This window comes from Physeter macrocephalus, chromosome 5 (genome assembly GCF_002837175.3).
Source record: "Physeter macrocephalus isolate SW-GA chromosome 5, ASM283717v5, whole genome shotgun sequence".
Lineage (NCBI taxonomy): Eukaryota > Metazoa > Chordata > Mammalia > Artiodactyla > Physeteridae > Physeter > Physeter macrocephalus.
This window is the reverse complement of record NC_041218.1, coordinates 101853383-101873598: the sequence shown is the minus strand read 5'-3', so window position 1 is coordinate 101873598 and position 20216 is coordinate 101853383. Positions and strand designations below refer to the sequence as shown.

At 51.4% G+C, this 20216-nt stretch overlaps 1 protein-coding gene across 3 annotated transcripts in view; it reads left to right on the top strand.

Moving 5' to 3' along the window:
- The first annotated feature begins 181 nt into the window (after nucleotides 1-181).
- TNS3 (tensin 3) overlaps nucleotides 182-20216 on the top strand; it is a 58440-nt gene continuing 38405 nt past the window's right edge. For 2 of the 3 annotated variants that reach the window (XM_028490252.2, XM_055085115.1), the window contains exon 1: nucleotides 15816-16071. The gene's annotated coding sequence lies outside the window, so the exon portion shown is untranslated. Of the gene's footprint in view, nucleotides 260-15815; nucleotides 16072-20216 lie in introns of those variants that run through there. The other variant, XM_028490250.2, reaches the window with a different exon arrangement.

Genomic DNA, 20216 nt, shown 5'->3' with positions numbered 1-20216 from the left:
ACGGCAGGATCTTCTCTCCGACCAGCAGCGGCAGTGAGTCCATCTCTCCCACACCAGCATTTCCTGTGTCTCCAGAAACGCCATATGGTAAGAAAGAAGCAGAGCTCGCAGTGTGCAGTCCCACCCCTTCAGGGAGCAGAGGGGAACAGCTCGTCACCCTGCTTTCTCGTTCCAGTGACAAGAAGCCCACGTTATGCTCCGTTCAGCCCATCCGGGCCGCAGGTGGGCAGCCCCAGCGGTCTGTACAAAGGAGCTCCTGGTAAGAAACCCACCTCCTTTCCCGTGCTCTGGATGTCCTCTCGTGCAGAAATATTTCCACGTGTGTCACATCTCAGAAACGTGGCTGTGGCTGGGGAAGGTGCGGGGACAGTGCTGTGCAGCCCGCCGGGCTTAGCAATGGTGTTGGGTCTCTGCCCGGCGTCCTGCAGGCGTGCTTCTCCTTTTCTGTGCTGCTCGCCGAGCGCCTTCAAGTGTTGACGCAGAGGGTCATGGTGCCTTCAGCGGCCGAGCATCGGTGCTTTTCAGCTCCTTGTGGCATTACTTGCGGTTGCAAGAAGAAACTGGAACCCCCGACCCCCCCTTTCCAGAGGAAGTGGGGGCCACAGAGAGCAGTGAGCTCCCCACTGAGTGGCCCGGCTGCCCTCGCCCGCTGCCCGCTCACACAGACCTGTCCTGGCCCCTTAGGTTCTCGGCCGCCATCCTGGATCTCCCCAGCGAGGGGCCGCTTCTGGACGGGTCTGCTTCCTCCCTGGGCGTGTGCCATACTTGCGGGGTCCAGTTTGTCTGTGCACCGGCCCCGGGGAGGGAGTTAACGCAGCGGTGGTGGGTTCCTCAGCACCCCTTCCCGGTATGGACATTCCCCACCTGCCTTGAGAGTCCAGGACGGGCCTGGCCCCGGGCAGGTGGGGAGGGGATGTAGCCCAAGCTGAACTCACACTTTAAAATCGCTCTTCTCTGTAATTGTGGATTCCTTACGCGGCTGCTTTTCTGCCCTGGGGAAGCTGAGTGAGGGTTCCCACTTTTGCTCATTAGATGCGCTCTTGGGGGAGGGGGAAGCAGACATTGTGTTTAAATTCCTCCTCTTACGCGGGGGAGGCTGTAGTGATGACAGCTAGCTCCATTTTCCTTCTTTTTCCAGAGAAAATGAGATCCATGTGTCATTTAAGAGAAGGGTCATTTTTCTTCCAAAATTTCCTTTATGGTTTTAGGACCGTAGATGCTTGCTTTTAGCATAGAATTAAACTGCACGACTTCCTTAGCAGGCGTAACTGAAATGAAGGGTAAGAAGTAAGGTGCTCTGTGTTGGTGCATTTGTTTGTACATGTAGGAGCACAGCATAAGAAGTGCCTGTGTCCCTGTGCGTGTGGTGCACGGACTCACACACGTGAAGCCGTGTGTCTGTTCTTCTCTGTTGTAATAACTTAGATAGAAGCAGAGGGGCATATGCCTCCATTTCCACACAGCCCCCTCCTCCCTGAGTCGACCACGATTAATGGCTAATTTGAACGTATTCAGTGGATTCCGGCTAGAACCCAGCCCTCTGACACGGAATTCAGTCAGATCCCAGCACTCCAAGACCAGGTTCATTGGAAACATGCTGGTGACAGCAGTAGAGGGTGGATGAGAAGCTTGAGGAAAGAAAGGACCAGAGAAAACCTTCAGACTCGCTAACAGCTCCGAACGTGGGCCGCTAGGGCCGCTGTGTGGAGCATCACGAGCCCTTCCCGAACGTGAGAAGGGCCTGGGGGCTGAACGAGGTCGGCGTGCCCTGTGTGCGATGAGGGGCGACCGTCCCGGCCTGGAGCATGAGGCCCTGGGCCAGCATGTCCACGTGTGACGGTGCGGCCCTGCACATCCAGTGTGGATTAGGCTTCTGTGCAGCCAGTGTGTCTAAGTAACTTTGGTGTGCAGATGTCCACATGGAAGAAGTAGGGCTTTGATTTCAAATACAAAAAGCAAACATGTGAAATTGGAGCCGTCTAATCTTAAGAACACCTTCCGAGTCTTCCATGTTTTCATTTCGGCAGTCCCTGAGGGCGTTAGCCCAGGAAGAGCTCGGAGACACACACACAGCACTGGCTGGGGGCCCCATGTGCTCTGCACAGTCGAGGGGTGGGTGGTGGCTGACCCCTGAGACACAGCGATGGTGGGGGCTCACACTTAGGGGCTACATTCACCCCTCTTCTTTACCACAGGATTTCTTCAGTCTTGTGGTCGTGTTATGGGGGCCTTGGTTCCTTTACCCCGTTTGCACATGAGGAAATGGACACGGGGAAGCTGAGCATGTTGCCTGAGCTCGCAGCCAGCAGTGGTAGAGCCAGGAGTCCATGCCTGTCCGCCTCGCTCCACAGCCAGGGGCTTTTTATTCCAAATTGTCAGACTGCAAGGGCTTGATTTCCACCTTCCTCATCTAAACTGGTGGTGACACAATGTCAGTACTGAAAAAGCACATGGAAAGTCTTGGCGGTCCTGGATTTAAGTCCAGTCGTGGAATAAGTGGAACTCGTATACTTGGTGACCTCTGAACCTGTTTCCTCATCTATAAGTATAGGCAATAGCACCTCATTCATGACCACCGTGCAGTTTCGGGGCTGTAGCATCTGTGAGGTACCCAATGCCTGGTTCTGCATCACTTTGAGCTGGATACCAACTGTGTATAAATGAGAGTATTGGCTTTTAATTACCATTGGGAAAGTGGCTTTGGCTTTCTGGAAGATAGAGTAGACATATTTTTCCTTATTTATCTTGCTCAGTACAACTGAGAACCCTGGGCAGCAAATAGAAAACAAATGCAGGAAGACTGAGGGGTGGAGGAGAGATGGCAGACTGGCCATGGGCCTCGGGACCAGTAGACCCTGAGTGGACCATAGCCGGGGCCATAAAACAGTCTTCAGCAGATTAAGAAGAATTGACACCATGCAGAGTGTGTTTTCCAACCATAATAGAATCAAATTAGAATTCAGTAACAGAAAGGTAACAGGAAAATCTCCAGACACCTGGAAATGAGATGACAAGCTTGCAAATAACCCATGAGTCCAAGAGGAACTCTTACGGGAGATCAAAAAACATGTTGAACTGAAGAAAATGAAAATAAAACATTTCAAAAGCGATGGGACAGAGCTAAAGCAGTACTGAGAGGAAAATTTATGAAAGTAAATGCATACATTGGAAAAGAAGAAAAGTCTGAATGAATGGATAGTTGGAACTCCTGTCTCCAGAACCTAGGAAAAGAAGAGGAAAATAAACCCAAGGTAAGCAGTAGGATGGAAACACTAAAAAATATAAGCAGAAAGCAGTGCAATTATAAACAGGGAAGCAGAAAATAAACCAAAGAGCTGATTCTTTGAAAAGATCAATGAATTTGACAAACCTCTCGAAAGACTGACAGAAAAGAGGGAAGACACATATACTAATATCAGGAATGAAATAGGGCTATTGCTGCAGACCCTGTAGAAGCCAAAAGGACAATAAGGGAATAGTACAGACAACGTACGTAGTGCTTAATGATAAGCACAAATTGTAAACAATGTGAAACAGACCATTTGAATACCCTGTAACTATTAAGGCAATTGAATTGGTAATTTATTAAACTCCCCAAAAAGAAATCTCCAGGCTCAGATGGTTTCACTGGGGAATTCTACCAAATATTTAATGAAGAATTAACACTAATTCTACATAATCCCTTTCAAAAAATAGATGAGGAGGGAACACATTCCAATTCATTATTTGAAGGTAAGGTTGCCCTGATACCAAAACCAGACAAAGGCAACAGCAAAAAAGATAAGTATAGACTAATTATCCTTTATGAACATAGACACAAAACTGCTTAACCAAATAGAAGCAAATAGAATTCAGTAATATATAAAAAGAAGTATACACCATGGCCAGGTGGGACTTATTCCAGGGATGCACGACTGATTCAATATTTGAAAATCCATCAGTGCAATCCACTGTATTATCTGGATAAAGAAGAAAAATCACATGATATCAATAGATGCAAAAGAAGAATTTGACAAAGTTCACACCCATTAATGACTAAAAACCCCAGCAAAATAGAACGGAGGGGAACTTCCTGAACCTAATAAAAAGCATCTACAAAAACCCTACAGCTAACACCACTGTTATTCCACATAGTGCTGGAAGTTCTACAGGAGCACCATGGAAGAGAAGGAAATAAAAGATAACAGTTTGGAAGGGAAGAAATAAAACTGTCCCTTTTGGCAGGTGTCATGATTGTCCATGTTGAAAATTCTAAGGAATCTACTAAAAAACCTCCCAGAACAAATAAGTGAATTCAGCAAGGTTGTTGGATATAAGATAAGCACTCAAAAATCAATTATATTTCTATATGGTAGCAACAAACATGTAGAAACCTGAATTTAAAATACGGTGTTGGGACTTCCCTGGTGGTCCAGTGGTTAATAAGACTTCGCCTCCCAGTGCAGGGGGTGCAGTTTCGATCCTTGGTCAGGGAGCTAAGATCCCACATGGCTCGCGGCCAAAAAACCAAAACATGAAAACAGAAGCATCAATTAAAGACTTTAAAAATAGTCCACATCAAAAAAAAAAAAAGTTAATAAAAAAATAAAAATACAGTGACATTTATAATAGATCAGAAGTGAAATACTAAAGTGTAAAACTAACAAAACATGTACAAGACTTACAAGCTGAAAACCACACAGTGTTGATGAAAGAAATAAAAGAATATCTAAATAAATGGAGAGACATGTTCATGGGTTGGAAAGCTCAACCTGGTACAGGTGTCATTTATTCCCCAATTGATGCATAGTTTTAACACAATTCCTATCAAATTCCTGACAACGTTTTTTTGTAGATATAGACAAGATAATTCTAAAATTTATATGGAAAGGCAAAGGAACTTGAGTAGCTAAGACAATTTTGAAAAAGAATAAAGTGGGAAGAATGGATTTGCCTAATTTCCAAATATATTATATAGCTACAGTAACCAAGACTGTGTGGTGTTGGTGGAGGGATAGACACAGAAACCAATAGAAAACCCCAAAATAGACTCATACAAATATGCCCAATTGATTTTTTTGGAAAAAGGTGCCAAAACAAGTCAATAAAGGAAAGATAGCCTTTTCAACAGACAATGCTAGAGCAAGTGGGCGCCCACAGGCAAAAAAAAAAAAAGAACATTAACCAAAGTCTCACATCTTATACAAAAATTAATGTATAATGGATCAAAAACTTAAATGGCAAATGGAAAACTATAAAACTTTTACCACAAAAATAGGAGAAAATCTTTGGGGTCCAGGCTGGGCAATGGCTCTTAGCTTAGTACCAAAAGCATGATCCATAAATGGAAAAATTGATAAATTAGACTTCATTAAAACTGAAAATTTTTGCTATGGAAAGAACATGTTAAGAGGATAAAAAGACAAACTACAGCCTGGGAGTAAATATTTGCACTGTGACTACTCAACAGTAAAGAAACAAACAATCCAATTAGAAAATGGGCGAAAGATACGAAGAGATGTTTCACCAAATAGGATGTAAGGGGGCAGATGATCACATGACAGGATGTTCAGCATCATTAGCCTTCAGTGAAATGCAAATTAAAGCCACAGTGAGATGCCACCGCGGACGTGCCAGAAAGGTTAAAAATAAAAATAGTGACAGCACCAAATGCTGGTGAGGACGTGGAGAAACTGGAACTCTCATTTATTGCTGGTGGGAACGGACGATGGTGCAGCCTCTCTGGGAAAGAGTTTGGCAGTTTCTTAAAGAAACTAAACATGCAACCACCATGTGACTCAGCAGTTGCACTCCTGGGTTTTTGTCCCAAAGCAATAGACTTATACTCACACAGAAACCTGAACAGAAATGTTTATAGCAGCTTTATTCTAAATAGCCCCAAACTGGAAACAACCTGGGTGTCCTTCAGCAGGTGGATGAATAGACTGCAGTCCGTCCACACCATGGAACACAGCTCAGCAATGAAAAGGCACCAGAATGTTGATGCAGCAGTGGTGCCACACCTGGGTGAATCTTCAGAGCAGAGCCACTCCCCAGAGTTTACATCCTCTATGGTTCCACTTACATAATATCCTTGAAATGGCAAAATTATAGAAATGGAGAACATATTGGTGTTTTCTAGGAGTTTGGAGGGGGTAAAGGTGGAGGGGGAGTAGAGGGGTCCTTGTGGGGTGGGAATGTTCTCTATCTTGACTGTATGAATATCACCATCCTGGTATAGCTTAGTAAGATATTACCATCGGGGGAAACTGGATAGAGTACAGGGGATCTCTGTGTGACTGTACCATGATCTCAACATTAAAAGTTTGATTTAAATCCCATCGGGGGAAATGGTGTGGATGTGGTTGAAACAGTATTTATTGGCTGTGAGTTGAAGCTGGTGACGTCTTCACAGAGGTTCATCATACTATTCTGTCTACTTTCGTATTTTTTGGAATTTTCTATAATGAAAAGTTAAAGTATAAAATGAAGGAATATTTGGTGTGGAGTGGACCTGGGTGCAGTCTGCCTGTGTTTATTGAGCACTTCTGTTCCGCAGTGCTCTGCTGGGTTGGTGTGAGCCCAGAGACCCAGCCCTGCCCTCCTGGAAGTGCAGTAGGTACAGCAGGGGTGGACCCAGTGATCCCACGACAGGGAGGAGCCCAGGACAGGACGATGGCACTCTGCCAATTTGTATTGGTTGTTTACCTGGTGAGGAGGTCTGGGGGTTTGACGGGTGAGTAGGGTTAAGTAGGAGCTAACTGGGTGAATGGAGGGGGGCATTTGGGATGGAGAAGCGGCAGGTGCGGGCCTTGTGGCAGAGGGTACTGCGGACCAGGACAGGATGGAGACGGGGGTCTGGAGGGCAGTGAAGGGGTGAGAGGAGGCCCAGCCACAGCTGTTCTCTGCAGCCACAGAAGATGGGGGTATGTCTTGAGATGGGGAGACAGCCTCTCAGCTTTCTGTTTTCACACTTTGATCTGGCTGCTGTATGCACCACAGCAGTCAGAGTAGGCAGTGGGGTGGACCACCAAAATGGTTTCAGACATGATGGGAGGAGGTGGGTTGGATTTGTGGGAGATTCAGGTGGTGTAATCAACTGACCCTAGCAGAATGGATTTGGACCTTTGTAACTATTGCTGATTTTGTTGCTATTGATATCATGATGTCAGTTATGTTCTGGCTTCTTTTAGTTAGTATGCAGTTAGTGCAACACTAACTACATAGACTTCCTCTGTGTGTCTTATTACATCAAACTGAACTAGGTACCAGCTTAGTCAGTGTAAACCCAGATGTGTCAGGTTATTTCCCAGACAACCAGCAGACAAATGTCGGGGAGAAACAGAGCAGGACACCAGTTAAAGGTGGTAGAGGCAGATTTTATTTGGTACTATTGCAGCAGGGGAAGGAGCTGAGCTCAAATCCTAATGCAGCAAATACAGCCAAAGAGCAGTGACAGGGTCAGGGGGTGAAAAGTTACTAAGAGGACCGTCAAGGAGAGGGACATTCTTGCCAAACTGGCCCAACAGGATCTTGCTGAAGACGGGCAGAGGGCTTAGACATCAAGGAGGAGTTGAGGAACTTGATGCAGAGAGCAGGCCGCGGGGATGACTTAGCAGAATCCTTGCTAGAGACCGGGCCCTCCGAGGACAGACATCAGAGGCCAAGATCGCGGCTCCAGGACCCTATCTCCGGTTTGCTCAGGGAGGGAGTTTGTCGCAGGAGAGGCCCGTGTTATCCCCTGTAACCTGGCAGTGCACCTTTGCCTGCAGCTCTTGCCCTCTGCTCTGGGTAGCACACAGCCTGTTCTGTGTCCCTCCAGGTCCTGTGGCACTTAGTTGAAGCCCCCAGACTCCAGTGCCAGGGGTCCCGGGAGCCTGCCTGGCTCGACCCCGCCACAGGCGCCTCAGACCAACCCCTCAGCTCTGCAGTGAACAAGCAAAGTAGACAAAAAGCAAGCTGAGGTTGGTGGTGGGTGGACCAGAGCCCAGAGTAGCCTGCCCTTCCCCAGCACGTGCTCCCGATACCTGGGCCTGTACCTGGCGAGCTCCTCTGTTAAATTACGGTACCTGCCCCAGCAGAGTGAGGGACATTTAAATGTTTACTCAAATAATGGACACTTACATAGGAATTCACATACTGGTGAATTCTCCTAGCAGTGTGTTGTAACTAGAAGAGGAGGCCGTAACTTGAAGGACTGGGGACAGGCAGCAGGAGGTGGCAGGGCGGCTGGTGCCAGGAGCTGGCCCGTGAGCTCCATGGGGAGAGGCCAGCAGGTTCTACCCACCTGGGACCCTCAAGGAGGAGCCTGGAACGGCCGCCCTCGGGACTGTATGTTCAGTGCATCCCTGACACGGCCTACATGACACCCCAGGAAACACATGTCTCCGGGGCCACCATCCTTAGAAATGCCAGATGGGAGTCTGTGATCCTGTTATTTATAAAAAGAAATATATATTGGGTTTTCCTTATTTCTGGCACCAAGCTCCTAAAGCCTTGGGAATTTCTTAAGCGATCAGAGCCGTAACGGTGTTTGTCATGTTAATGACGTGACTTTGGGAAAGGTTGGAGGGCAGGTTGCCAGGGGAACCAACCTTGTGATTAGAGGGTTGGAGCTCACAGTCCCGCCCCCCTGACCTCCAGGGAGGGGAGAGGGGCTGGAAGTTCAATCAGTCGCCAGTGGCCAGTGATTTAGTCAATCCTGCCTGTATAATGAAGCCTCCAGAAAAACCCAAAAGGACAGGGTTCAGGCAGCTTCCCAGCTGGTGACCACGTGGAGATTTGGGGAGAGTGGGTTGCCTGGAGAGAGCATGAAAGCTCCATGCCCTTCCCCATGCCTCGTCCTGTGCCTCTCTTCCATCTGGCTGTTTCTGAGTTATAGCCTCGTATAATAAACTGTTGATCTAGTGAGTAAAATGTTTCTCTGAGTTCTCTGAGCCACTCTAGCAAATTATTGGAACCTGAGGAAGGGGTCGTGAGCACCTCTGATCTGTGTAGCTGGTTGGTCTGAAGGGAGGGCAGTCCTGAGGGACGGAACCCTTAGCCTGTGGGCTCTGACGCTGTCTCCAGGTGGAGTTGAGTTGAATTGTAGGACCCCCGGCTGGTGTCGGAGCATTGCTCATTGGTGTGGGGAGCCACCCCCAACATTGAATTGGGTGCAGAACATTCTAGAGCCTCAGAAGGAAATGTGTTTCTTGAAAGCAAAAATATTAGTAAGAGTCTAAGGGGTCTTTTAATCTCAATCCTCATGAAGGCAAAAGAGAGAAAATGGTGAAGTTCAAGATGTAAATTACGCTGTCATTCGTAGCTGAAAGGCTAAGGAGTCTTGATGATATTTTCAAAATAAATGGGAAAAAAATATGAAGAAAGGTTTCATTAAAAATTTGTTTCTGGTATGTCTCAGCTTCCAACTAATCCATAAGAGATTTTTTTTTTAATTGAGGTAAAATTCGCATAACGTAAAGAGAACGATTTGAAATGAACAGCTCATGGCGTGGAGGACCGTCATCTTTATGTAGTTCCAGAACATTGTCTTCACCTGGCGGTTTTACAAGTGGGGTTCAGGGAACATTTGAGGACTTTTGGCTTCAATGAACACCATTAACGGCTAACGTTAGTTTACTGAAAGAGAAGGCCTTCGTACATTTTGCAGCTTCTAGTTCATATACCCTTGTTCTGGAGAAGAGAAGGGCTGGTGTTTTCAGGGCCCTGCCTGGGGCCCTGGGCAGTGACTGGAAGGTGGAGGAGGAGCTCTGACCCAGGGCTACTCTGAACTGGCAGGAAGGAGGCCCTGGCCTGAGGGGTGCAGGGTTTGCTTAGTGCTGTTGTGACCTCTTGGAGTTGGATTCAAAGGGTAAAAATGGGTGATGTTTGCCAGAGGGAGAAAGAAAAGGAATATCCGGGAAAGTCTTGTTGAGAGAAAGGGGGAGAGAGAGAGAGAGAAAGAGAGAGGTTACTTTGGGGCAATGCCTTATTTTTGCTTTAAAAAAAAAAGTTGTCCTGCTTCAGAGCTTGACAAATTGTAAAATGTTTCTACCAGACCTCCCCTTTCTTCCCGCACCCAGCTCAGTTTTCTTTTGAAATTTTACAAACTTAATGAGAGTGTTTATAATAGGAATAAAAGCATGTACTGAATGTGAACATGTGTGACATTTATGGACGTCCCTGATTACTTTGAATTTTGCAGAACCTAAAAAGCTCATACATTTATATATGTATTTATAACATGTTTATATTTAGGTATATATGTGTATATAAGTACGTATAGGAATATCCACATCTGTGTCCACACGGGATACACTTTGCACTCCGATTTGTGCAAAAGGACGCCTGCTGGTGAATGTGAGCCCGTGTGACGGCCATGATTAGCAACTCTTGCTACCCTCATTGCTGCCCCAGACTTAGAAAATGGAAAACAGGAAGGTTGACAGCTTCAGAATATATTTAAAAAGAAACATCAGTGTTGGGCTGCTGGAGGTCAGTGTGCAGTGCTGGCCTGTGCGTGTGCAGTAAGCGGTATGTGCAGTCTGCAGAGACGAGAGGACTCGTTCACTCGAGTGGAATGAAGCTCAAAACATACAGGATGTTGGCATTCTGTACTGACACCTCATCCACCAAACAGGCCGGCTTGGAAGTGTCCCCACGTGAGCCGATGATTTCCCAACCACGTTGAATGCTATCTTTTGTTTGCGTGCTTTGGGTTTAAAGGCGTCTTTGTTTCTCTAAATTTTTTATTTTTATTTTTTAAATTTTTGGCTGCATTGGGTCTTCGTTGTGGTGCCTGGGCTTCTCAGTGCAGTGGCTTCTCTTGTTGTGGAGCACGGGCTCTAGGCGTGCGGGCCTCAGTAGTTGTGGCCTGCGGGCTCAGTAGTTGTGGCTCGCGGGCTCTAGAGTGCAGGCTCGGCAGTTGTGGCGCACGGGCCCAGCCGCTCCGTGGCATGTGGGATCTTCCCGGACCAGGGCTCGAACCCGTGTCCCCCTGCATTGGCAGGCGGATCCTTAATCACTGAGCCACCAGGGAAGTCCCTCTAAATTTGTTTATCAGCTCATTTCATCCCCCTTCTGGTGGACTGTTGTCGAATCTCAGCGTGTAAAAGTTATTCAAGTGTGTGCTTCCCATGGGGTTTTTGCTGCCGTCCTGATTCTGAGCCCCGCAGGCCAGTGACCTGGGACCAGGCCCTAGACTTGGTGACAGACACATGTGGGCCCAGAGTCGCCATTATACAGCTCTTGCACAAGTTGCAGACCTCTTAAGACATTTTTTAAACTTAAGCAAACATAATAATAGCGGTACTGTGCATGGTGTCACCTCTTAGAAATGAAGGTAGATTTCAGCTTATATATATATATATATATGATACTGTACCAAATGTACATTGATATGTATGTGATAAGGTATGTGAGAAAGTACCAGAAACGTGTCGTGCAATATAGTTTTTAAATTCCAAACGCACTTGGTCATTAAAGTGTTTCCAAAGCCTCACCGTCTATCAGAATTGTGCTCTGCCCCGGGATTGGAGACGTGGGTCGGTCTCGGCCCTGGAGTGGGCTGCAGGCCGATGATCCTCTGGCAGCAGTGGGTGTGGGCTCCAGAATCCACCTGCAGACCCAGCCACCACTCGGGCCCGGTGTGTTTTCACCTCCCCTCTGAGCGGGGATAGGACGCCTCTGAGAATTGGCAACGACTTGAATGCACGTGCAGCCCTGGCCCGTAACAGTTGAGGTGTTTTCTAACTGGAAGCACTCACCCAATACCGCTTTGCAGTTCTTCCTGTCCTTACCAAGGCGCTCCCCTGCCCTGCGTGGATTCCTAGCACGGTGTGAGGCAAATGTGTCTGTGACTCTTGTCACCTCAGGCTGGCAGTCCCGGGGAAAACTCCACATTCTGCTGGATACACTTGGGAAGATTTTGGATTATGAGACCTGAGGAGGGTGAAGTTTTAAATCTGCCACCTGCCTCTCACCCTTTGTTACTACTGGCTGGGGTCCACCCGGCTCAGTGCCTTTGGAACCTGGTGCCCCCAAATTAGGGTGCCTCCTTGACAGAGAGGGGCACCGGCCAAACCACCGTGGTGAGGTAAAGAAGCTTTGTGTTTGGTTGAAATCCTGTCACGTGCTAGTATGTTTTTGCATATACATGTTGCATAGCACTCGGATGCACCTTGGATGTATATATTCACAGTTATGCCTTGACTGAGGAATTCATTGCTTTCTGAGCTCTTACCACGTGCCGTGCACTTACATATGTGCCTATGTAGAGAAAGAGCAAGTTTATAGAAAACACAAAAGCCAGGGGAATATGAGAATTCCACAGTGTGACAAAAAGGAAAACCTTTCCTATGCTCCAGGGCCCGGCATGCACTTGCTGGGCATCTTGGGGTGAATGTCGTGTGTCCTCAGGTCTCCGTGGGTCACGCACTGGGACAGACGGACCGTGTGATGTTACAGTTAGATTTCCTGGAGGAGCGTGAGGTGGGGCCGCTGTGAAGGCAGTGTATAACTGAGGTCCTGGGCCATGGCTTTTTGGGTTTGTCTTTAATTTCTTCTCCGCAAAAGCAGACCACTGAATTGGACCTTAAGAAGCCCGGAGCGGTGCCTCCCTGGGTGCTGGCGGGCAGGTAATCTCTGGGAAAGCAGCAGGAGGGTGTCAGAGTGGCCCTGAGGATCCCTGTCTGATGTACTGGTCATTCGGGGTCTTTCTCAGATCCCTCCTCGTTCTGTTTTACTAGGGCAGAGCCTGTGCTCAAGACGTGCTGGTCCCTGGGAATCTCCTCTCGGTGGTCCCCGCCCTCCCCTCCTGTGTACACGCGAGAAGCCCACAGTTTGTCTGCATGGCCCCCTTTCTCTGAAGCAGCTTCCTCGGAAGGCCTCTGAGCTTCCTTTGCTGTGTCACGTCCCGAGTCCTAAGGGGGACCCTGCAGATACCCCATTGTTGGATGGAGCAGCGGCCCTGGATTCCGTGTCATCGAGTGAGCGCTGGGCGGGACGGAGTGCCGAGGGGTGACGGCACGGCCCCCCGTAAGGACGTGGCAGGCCCGCAGGCCCGGCAGGGGCTGGCGCCTTTGGACGGCCCGCGCCCCTCTGGAGGCACAAGCGGGGCTGTCGAGGGGGACCCCACTGGCCTTCCCGTGCCCTTCCAGGTGCCTTAGCCATCACTTCGGCGTCCTTGGCCCGCCTCACGGTTCTCTGACCTCTCTCTCACATCCCAGATGGCTAAGGCTTTCTGAGTGTTTCCCCGGAAGAGGAACTCGCGTCGCCTCTCTCTCTGTCCTCCCATCTTGCTCCTCTCGTGGCGGCAGCCCAGGCCTCGGCCTCGCCCTCGGGCCCTGTAGTTGCTCCCCGCCCCTTCCCTCCCCAGCAGTGTTTCACGGTTCCGCGGTCACCTCCCGTGATGTGGCCGTGACTGTGCATGCAGTGTCGGAGGGCCGTCCAGCACCCCCGTCACGGTGGAGCGGGTCCCAGCGACCCTGGGACAGCCCGCCCGGCTCTCACCCGCCCTGGGATGTGCCTCCCAGTGGGGTGGGCTCCGTAAGGACCCAGCCTGCAGGAAACGGGGGCCTGGGTTGGGGTTATGTCCCTCTCCCTCTGCAGCTTCCAAACTATTGTCTGTCTGTGTTTCACTCGTCAGTACGTCCCGGCATCTAACATAGAATAAGGTTCGGGATAAAAGTTTGTATTGTTTTCTCGTGAGCGAGTAGGAGAGAGAGACGCCTTTTACTTAAAGGGAAGCAGGCACACAGCTTCTAGGCGTGTGGAGGAGGGCAGCAGGGGTCGATGGCTCAGTGGCCGGCACGACGTGTGCAGGCGAGGGTTGGCCTTGCCGACAGTGGACAGTCTGTGTCTGCCCTTGATCCGTGACTCCACTAGGGGTAAGTGGGTGACCTCGCAGGTGTGAGCACCCGTGGGTGCCCACCTCCCGCTGACCCAGACCCTAGGTGCTAGGTAGGGGCAGCATAGTTTTAGGGGAAGACTTTTCCGAATGTGACTTTTCATCAGAATCGCTGCCTCTTGCAGCACAACCACGAAATCTCAGTCCCCGTTGCTCCAGCTAAGCATAAGAGAAGGAAAAGGGGCAGACAGATCTCCAGAAGGTTCTGAAGTGTCTGTAAATCCTCACCGGCGTTGTCCTGGTCACAGATGCCGCAGCGCAGAGGCGGCATTCTTCCCCTCCACCCAGCCACGCGCTGCCCCGGACCCATCAGGCCCACAGAGTCCACTGGCACCGAGGGAGGGACCCACCTTGGGGAGCGCTGCTGCATCACTGTCCTTCCGGGGCCTGGCTGCCAGACGGCCGCCTTCCTCCCTGTTCAGGGAGCGGTGGGCCACGGGAAAGGCCTGTCCATCCGCTGGCTGAGCCTGCCCTGGGCTGTGGTCAGGCACTTCCTACAGATCCTGTGCAGGAGCCACTGCCCTGCAGGCACATAAACAAGCCAGAGGATGTGCCCTGCTCAGACCTCTGGGGCAGAGGGTCCTTGGGATCTTCTTGGCCTGTAACTCAGAGAGGTGGCCTGAAGGTCCCAGGCATGCCTGTCTCTCCTGGTGAGAGGCTTGTACCTGTCAACTTTCACCAGGTTGATGAGTGTGTCAGAGGGTCACACGAGGGCTGGGCGGGTGTGACTCCGCACAGCGTGGTTGGAGCGTGTTCCGGAAGCCTGCTCGCAGGTGCCCGGTGCCATCGTGGTGTGCTGAAGGCAGCGCCAGTGCCAGCCCGTGAGCAGGAAAGGGGCCTCCCAGGAGGGATGTGGGACCTTCTCTTTCAGGGAAGACTGTAGGGTATGTGGCATCAGCACTAGGTTTTAACAGATGAGCGGGACCGTGCCCAGCCCGAACGGCAGGGGAGGCAGGGGGCGAGGGCCCACTCCCTGCTGTGCTTGGTGGGTGTAAACCTAGTAATGCACGTATCTGCTGCCTGGAGCTTTGGCCTCAAAAGCCACACACGGGACAGAGCCTCTCTACTCTGCTATTTGGACTTGTTACTGTCAGATCTCAGGTCACGAGGGACAGAGCGTGGACTTACCTGAATGAGGGGGATAGTCTCCCAAGTCTTATAGAAATGTGGGATCACTTGAAACGGGCTTTGAAGAGTATATAGGAGTCCACCAGATTGCTGGACGGTGGGGCTGGCCTTTCAGAGAACGTGAGCAGAGAAGAGGGAAGAAAGGGATAGAATGTGTTTAGACCTCTACCAACAGCCTGTTGGTGGACTAAGCTACCAGCCAGGTGAAACAGGCCACGTGGTTAGAAAAGAGACTCTGCAAACTGGGAGTGGTAGGGCACGGGAGCCGCCGCGGCCAGGAAGAAAACCTGCAGGGTTTGACCGGAGGAAGGTCCCCCAGGCTGCCCTGAGCAGGGGATGGAGTGAAGGCCATGGGGCTGGGGACTGGGGCGGGGGAGAGGCAATGCCCCTACCCGGGGGCGAGGGACGGGGCGTGGACCCTGGCTGGCAGGGGTGGGGCGCGGAGCTGACCAGGGACTGCGGTGGTTGCGGAAGCTTCTCTTTTGTGAGCGTCGGACCCCGGGGGAGCAGGTCTGCCTTTGGGGGAGATGCCTCTTGAGGCGCAGATCCTGGACAGGAGGCCCGCTTGAGGGGGCGGTCTGGGGGGGCTGGCGACCCCCGGGAGTCTCCAGCCCCACCACGCGTGCGCGCAAGCTGCTGGTCCCTTGGGTAGCGCTGGGCCTGGAGCTGAAACTAAGCTGGGGAGGGTCTCAGCGGGGAGTTTGCAAGAGATTAAAGGCGGGGAAAGGGGAAAAGGGGGGAAAGAAATGCAAAGGAAGCAAACCGCGCAGCAGAGCGAGGCGGGGCCGCTGCCGCTTGGAGGCACTCGGTGGGCAGGCTGCCCGCGACAGCCAGCGGCCGCCCAGCAAGCCCGGATTCTTTCCCCGGACGAGCTCTTTCCCTGCCGCCCTCTGAATGGGCCTCCTCGGAGGCGGCCGTCCCGCGTCCCGCCCCGATTCCCCCGGGACGCCGGAACCCAGAGTCGCCCTGCCCCGGTGGGTGGGGGCCGCCGCTGGGGACGGCCCTGGGAGCGCCTTCCGCCCGGCCCCTGACCTCCCGGGCCGTCTGTGGACTGACCAGCGCCCCAAGGTGCCCAGGTAAGCGCGGCGCTCAGCCCCAGCTCTCCTCCGCGGCCTCTGGCCACGTCTCCGGGGCGATGCTGAAACCTGATCTCTGGGGCGGTGGGGGGGAGGGGACCGGGTGGGGGGTGTAGTGGGAGGAGGTGAGAAGCAGAGTCCCAGGGCCAGGAAGCGGGGGAGACCGGACTTGAGAGGAGGGTGACTCTTCCCAGTGTCTCCTGTCACTTGAGGACAGCCCTCAGGTCCGAAGGCTGTGGGGGGTGGGGGGTGTCGTGGGAGGAGGTGAGAAGCAGAGTCCCAGGGCCAGGAAGCGGGGGAGACCGGACTTGAGAGGAGGGTGACTCTTCCCAGTGTCTCCTGTCACTTGAGGACAGCCCTCAGGTCCGAAGGCTGTGGGACAAAGCGCCCCAGCCCCGGCGCCTGGAGGGCTCCTCCTTCCAGGAGAAAGCCATGCTTTGTCCTTGCCGAGACTCACTGGGGCAGAGGAGAGCCTGGTGTACAGATGTGCGGCTTTCCGGAGCCGGGGCTGCTTCCCAGCACAGCACATTCTTTTGCTGAAACCGAGAAAGCCCGCCGGCCTGGTTCCAGGGCCGTCCGTCCAGCCCCAGAGCCCGTGAGGGATCTCGGGCTGCCCCGAGGACAGAGGCCCCGAGGCTGTACCCAGGTGCTCTTGCTTCTTAGGGGAAGCAGTGCTTTTACTAAATGCAGCAAGCCCGCCTGAGGAGCGAAGCTGGCGTTTCAAAATGAGTTTGACCGTTGTCTTACCCACCCTCAGAGCAATCAGGGAGGATTTCAGAGTCCATGACTGGGAAACAGGACACACAGTCACCGAAATAACCTGTCCGCAGTATTAGCAGAGCTTCCGGACGGTAGAGTGTCTGGGTCCGTCTGTGCGCCTTACCTCTGAAACGTCCGAGGTGAGCCAGGCCAGCACCGTGGGCCCGGCCTCTGAGGGTGGCACGTGCCTGGCTCGGAGTGGCCACCCTGGGGCATCTGTGCCCGAGGGTGCCGCTGGTGTTCAGCATTCTGCTGACCCTGGGCTGACACAGCGCTGTGTGTCTTAGCTGGAAGGATGAGGGTGATTAAGGGGGAGACAGAGGAGCACTCCCTCTAAGAACGGCAAGCCCAGGCCAGTGAGTGGTCTGCCTTCTCACTTTCTCCAGCCTGCAAGTCTTGTTAAGTTCTCCCTTCTAGGACTGGGAGGTTTCTCCGCAGCTGAATGGATGATAATAATGGCTGTTCAAATGTTTCCTGACATTTTAATGCAGTATATACACGATAATAGTTTTCCGTGAGTTCCCTATGTATATCAATATGTTACAAATTATCTGGTTAGGATGGAAATATTTTTCCAACTCCAAAGGTGAATTTAAGAGGGTTTTGGTCCGTTTCTGTCAGGAGAGAGAGATCTTTCTCTTCCTCTGTTGGTCACGGTGGCTGGTAGGATCCCAGGAGCCGGCTTCTGGTGGCGCTTCCTACAGACGCTCTTTCTAAGTGGGAGCTGCGGTCCCAGGGCTGCAGGCTACTCCCAAAGGCCCCAGCCTTCTCCGCACGCACGCGCGCGCACGCGGGGAACTCGCACAGCAGGCTCCTCCGAGGTAGTGTTACGCTGTATTTGGAGGAAAAAGGCAGTGACTTTAGGACAGGGTTATTCTATTACATTAAGGCTGCGGACTTTGAGATCTCCCTCGTGGGGGGGCAAGGGTGTCTTGTGGAAAGAACACAGCTTCCCAGCCATAGAGATGAGCTGACTGCCTTTGAACAAGCTTCTTAACCTCACCTTTCAGCATCTCTCTTTCCACGTCCATAAGATTGGGGTAGTAAATCTGCACGTGGAAACCTTTTAATGAGGGTAAATCAGATGATGGCTGCATATGGCTGAGCACAGTGCCTGGCATGTAGTAGTAGGTACTCAGCAAAAAGCAGCTATTATTCTGATTTCCATTATTGTTCTCTTTGTAAAGAATGTTGATATATATGATATAAGCAGGATTTTAAAACATCTTTGAGAAATCTGTGATTTACAAGTCGTGGACATTCAGGTCTGCACCTGTAGCCACCGCAGCATTGCTCTGAAAGCGTGAAGAAAGTAGGACTTGGGTTTGATGATCAGCATAGATTCTAGGCAAGCAGTTTACACATTAAGAAGTGTTTACTGACCATTGTCCTGACTGTTGCCTACGTTGCCTTTTTCCTCTCCTACCCTTCAGTTTCCCCTCCCTGTATTTTAAGAAAACAGTAAAATAACATGCAAAGGCATAAAGCCGCTCCGGTGAGTTGGAATCAGGTTGGATGGTGATGGTGGTTTTGTGTGTGTGGCTGAAAGGTGTTAAGTGACGTGGAAGCTGGCGTTCAGCCATGAGTGGTGCCTCCAGGGTTGGTCCAACTCACTTTGCAGAAGGCCCCTGAGACAGTCTTTATTCCAGGCGTTCTCCTGTGACTTAAAGGCAACTGAGCCCCAGTTTACAGAGGAGCTGGGGTCCAGAAGACCTCCTTCCACAGACTACACTCCTGTTTCCTCCTTTAGGGCCATTGCCCACTTTATCCTGCAGCTGGAAGTTTAAGGGCACTGGACGAAGTGGAATTCAGGGAACCAGTTCAGCTTCCAATTCTGCCACTAAATACCAGGGAACTTTGGGCCCGGAGCAGTGTTCTCTGATATCTGAGAGTGCTTAGCCTCAGGGAGGGCACGTAGAAATCTCAATGGAAAAGGTGGGTGGGGACCGGGCAGACCAGGTAAATGAAAGCCAGGTAGGATTTTACAAACTCGGAGTGGGAGACAGCGGAATGAGTTGGAAGGTCTGGGGTTAGGGTATGATTAGGACTCAACTGGGTGGAGGACCCAGGCGTCCTTGGGACAGCTAGCTTTCCTGGGTGACTGTGTGTACATAGAGAAGCTTCTAGAATGCCATGGGGCTCCTTGACAGCTCTGAGAAGGTGAGAGAGCAGAGTCTCCCCCAGGACAAGATCTGGTCCTGGAAGGTGCAGGTCTCGGGGTCCCTAGCTGGTGCGTCTGTGGGTGGGACATCAGACAGCTGATGTCACCCAGCTGTCCCTCTGCCTCAGAGCAGACACTTTGAGTGTGATGAATGGGTTTTAGGTTTTACCCTGGACTTCTTTGATGCTGTGCTGTGAGCTCTCGATCCTGTTTCATCCGGTCTTCTCGTTTTAGGCAGGGTTCCTGGCCAGGTGCAGCTCCAGGGCCACGTGGATGTTTCGATGTTTAGATGCACCTTCCCGCTGATCCTGCTGACACGGGGGGAGCAAGGGCGGCTTGTCTGCTCGCACCGCTGCCCTGGGCCTGAGGCTGGGTGGGGAAGGAGGCTGGCTCACCCCGCGCCCGGCTGACACCTGCCGGGTGGGGAGGTCAAGGGCCACCTCCTTCTGTGCATTGGGGGCTGGGGGTCCTGTGGGTGTTTGGTTGGAATAGGACAGGTATTGCCGAAAAGGTCTTGTGCTGTTAGGCTGCTCTTTTCGGATGGGTTGGTTTTGGTTCTTTGGCTAGATGAGCAGGCTTTTCCTGGAGCTGCTTTTGTCTGACAGTTCTGGGATCTATGGGAGGCAGTAAGGAAACCAAGGAACTCACCACGGTGTCCTTCCTCACCTCCCCAGGTGCCCAGGTCCTTCCTTCCGTCTGTCAGAGTTGCCTGTGCGTGTGGTTGTGTGATGTCCAGGGCTGCAGTTGTTAATTCAAGGACCGGGGAGGAGTGGGGCTACTCCATCTTGGCCAGAACCACAAGTTCCCAACATTATTATTTTCAGCATTGCTAATGTGGTAAACATTTACTGCACAGACACCTACCATGTGCTGGGTGGCTGTGGAAAGCCAGGTGACGCAGGCATGAGTCTCACTGCAGGGACTTCACTGGCTGGTTGGAGAAGTGATGCACAGACACCTGAAACATCCAACGAAAGTACAGGAGATACATAACAGAGTTAGTGAGGAAGAGGAATTTAGTAGAAGGCCTTCCATAATCAAATCCTTGTGCAGAATGTGAAGCCTTAGCTCGGGACAGAATCCTGTTCCCTAGAGCAGGTGGGGTTGAGGTAGCACATGGGCGGAGTTTTATAATAAAAAGATGAAAACAAAAGAATACCTGTTGTGGGCTTCCCTGGTGGCGCAGTGGTTGAGCGTCCGCCTGCCGATGCGGGGGACGCGGGTT